The following is a 3,655-nucleotide window of genomic DNA, read 5'->3' as shown; positions in this document are numbered from 1 at the left end:
TGAAGGAACCCAAGACAATGATGGAGATAGCGATCAAGATCAAAATGATCATCATGGTATAGATGTTATGGATGCTCCAGTTGATGAAGTTGTGGTTGATCAGCAACCAATTCCTGCACAGGTAACTACTTCGAATGCTCCTGAAACCTCTCTTAGAAGATCTACAAGGGAGAAGCAAAAATCCATGCGCTATCCTCCTGATGAGTATGTACTTTTGACTGACACGGGAGAACCTGAGAATTATAATGAAGCCATGCAAGATAATCACAAAGATCATTGTATCGAAGCGATAAAAGATGAGATGAAGTCACTCCATGAGAATGGCACATATGAGTTAGTAAAATTGCCGAAAGGTAAGAGAGCTTTATCTAACAAATGGATATTTAGAATAAAGCAAGATAACCATACCTCTGCGCCTAGATAAAAGGCGAGGTTAGTTGTTAAAGGTTTTGGCCAGAAGAAGGGAGTTGACTTTGATGAAATTTTCTCCCCTGTTGTGAAGATGTCTTCTATTCGTGTGGTTCTAGGCTTAGCCGTAAATCTAGATTTAGAGGTTGAGCAGATGGATGTCAAGACTGCTTTTCTTCATGGTGATTTAGATGAGGAGATTTATATGGAGCAACCTGAGGGTTTTGTAACTAAGGGAAAAGAAAATTATGTCTGCAAATTGAAAAAGAGCCTGTATGGATTGAAACAAGCTCCAAGGCAATGTATTTGAAGTTTGAATCTGTCATAGAAGAACAAGGGTAGAAGAAAACTTCTTCAGACCACTGTGTATTCTTCCAGAAGTTCTCTGATGATGATTTTATTATTTTATTGCTTTATGTGGATGACATGCTTATTGTTGGCAAGAATAAATCCAGAATCGTAGTCCTTAAGAAGCAGTTGAGCAAATCGTTTGGGATGAAGGACTTGGGGCCAGCAAAGAAAATCTTGGGCATTCAAATCCACCGACATAGAGGTAGAAATGTGTTATTTCTGTCCCAAAAGCAATACATTGAGAAGATACTCAAGAGGTTCAATATGACAGATGCAAAAGTGGTTAGTACACCTCTTGTTAAACATTTCAAATTGAGTATTAGTCAGAGTCCATCTACTCATGAAGAGAAAAAGGAGATGTCTCGTATTCCTTACTCTTCTGCCGTTGGTAGCTTGATGTATGATATGGTTTGCACTAGACCAGATATTGCATATGCCGTTGGTACTGTTAGTAGATTCCTTTCCAATCCTGGAAAAGAACAATGGGATGCAGTAAATGGATATTAAGGTATTTGAAAGGTACTGCAGATTTGAAGTTGCGCTTTGGCAATGGCAAACCTGAACTTGTTTGTTACACAGAATCTGATTTAGGAGGCAATCTTGATAATTCAAGATCGACTTCCGGTTATTTGATCACTTTTGCAGGGGGAGTTGTTTCTTGGCAATCTAGACTACAAAAGTGCATAGCTCTATCCACCACAGAAACCGAATATATTGCTATCACAAAAGGTTCCAAAGAACTATTATGGATGAAGGAGTTTATTAATGATCTTGGCTTTGAGCAGCCAAGGAACATCTTATTTTGTGATAATCAGAGTGTTATATGTCTCACCAAGCACTCCACTTTTCATTCTAAGACCAAACATATAAATAGAAAGTATCATTGGATAAGAATGGCCGTAGAAGAGAAATTATTTGAGGTTGAGAAGATACACAATGATGAAAATCTTTCGGATATGCTGACAAAGGCGGTGGCTGCAGATAAACATGAATTTTGCAGAAAATTGGCAGGCATGAAGCCTGTCAATAGTTCCTCTACTTGAAGGCACATTTGGCCCCTTGGCTGGAGGGAGAGTTTGTTGGGCTCGTGCCCATGTTGTCCAGCCAAAGGCCCAATGGCCTAATCTTATTCTCTTTTGGTTTCCATTCCTATTCGGAATTGGATTAGGTATTTATTCCTATTTTGAGTGGGTTTTGGCTTTAAAGAAAGCACCACTCATGATCTATAAATAGGACAACCTTGGACAATTATTCTATGCTCATTGATACAAGTCTTTGAAAGACTTAAGCACATAAGAGTGGTTTAGAGAGAGCTTTCATCAAGAGAGAAGAGAGAAGAAAAGCATTTCTTTTGCTGCAGATTTTTATTCCGACCAGCCAACTTCAAATCACGTTTTCCGATTCGTTAACCGTTAGATCGTGCTAAAATTTTGTGTGATTGTTTGTAAAATCTTGGTCTTTGATATGAATGGTGGAGATCGGATTTGAAAGCTCGTAGCATCTGATTTCAAGCCTCAAACAACAGCTTCATTTTTGTGGATTATACTCTTTCTTCAATTGATTAGTTGTTGCTCTTGTTGCTATTGTTGCTCCGTGTTTGGCCCTTGTTGTGTAGCCAATTTGGAGAACTTTTGTAACTCTCTTATTGTTATATTGGAGTTTTTTGGATCTTTGTGATTCTGTGATTTTTACCTTCGATTTGAAGGGTTTTTCACTTTAAAATTTGGTGTTCTTTATCTTCTTTATTTTCGGGTTTGCCTCTTCCTCAACATAACACTCATATCAGTTATTAAAGCCACATAGCCTTTTTCCTCCTGTGTTTTGCGTTTCAAAAAAAATTATTGCATTGTCCGAAATAAATCTTCCTGGGATGAAGGCATTTTGGACCTCTGTAATCGCTACGTTCATAAACTTTCTCATTCGATTGGCCACGGTTTTACATGCGATCTTGTCAATCACATTACATAAGGATATAGGGCGCAAATCTGTGATGTTCTCAGGAATTTTCTTCTTTGGAATTAAGATAATATTAGTGAGGTTTCCTCCAAGAGTTAGCATATTGTGGCTAAGAGTCGCTAGAACTGCATCACTAACATCTTTGCCCACGATAGACCAAAACGAGCGATAGAACCCCGGATTCAGTCCGTCCGGTCCTAGTGCCTTATCAGGGTGCATATCGAAGGTTGTTGACTTAACTTCCTCCCTAGTAAATGGGCTATTAAGCTCGATATTATGTTCTTCCTTAACTCTACATTCAACCATCTCCAGGATCTCGTGCGTACTCCCTTGATTGGACGAAAACAGATTCACATAGAAGGTGACAATCAGATCTTTGAGTCCGTTATCCCATCTAACCCACTGTCCATAACAAGTTTGGGGAGGGTAGTGTGTACGCAGACCTTGCCCCTACCCCGAGGGAGTAGAGAGGTTATTCCCGAAAGACCCTCGGCTCAAGAAGACGAAAAGAGACAATATATCAGTACCATCAACAGAAACCAAGGAATAATAACAATATCATAAAAGCCAGAAAATAGATGAAACAATAGTAATAACCAGTAAATAGACCCAGCACTATAAAACGAAAGGGTAGTGAGAACACAACATTAACCACTAGCAGTCTAAGACAAAAATCCTATCAGACTAGCCTCACATAGTTACGACCCAACCCTACCACCCTAATACACGACCTCTACAGCTTTCTATCAAGGGCCATTCCTCGAAAATCTGATGTCCCGCCATGTCCTGCCTGATCACCTCTATCCAATACTTCTTAGGCGCCCCCTACCTCTTCTCGTGCCTTCCAAACCCAACCGCTCACACCTCCTCACCGGTGCATCTGAGTTTCTCCTCTACATATGCCCAAACCATCTTAGCCTCGCTTCCCGCATCTTGTCAT

The sequence above is a fragment of the Nicotiana attenuata genome, chromosome 11 (assembly GCF_001879085.1).
Source record: "Nicotiana attenuata strain UT chromosome 11, NIATTr2, whole genome shotgun sequence".
Taxonomy (NCBI): Eukaryota; Viridiplantae; Streptophyta; class Magnoliopsida; order Solanales; family Solanaceae; genus Nicotiana; species Nicotiana attenuata.
Note: the sequence above shows the minus strand (reverse complement) of the source record.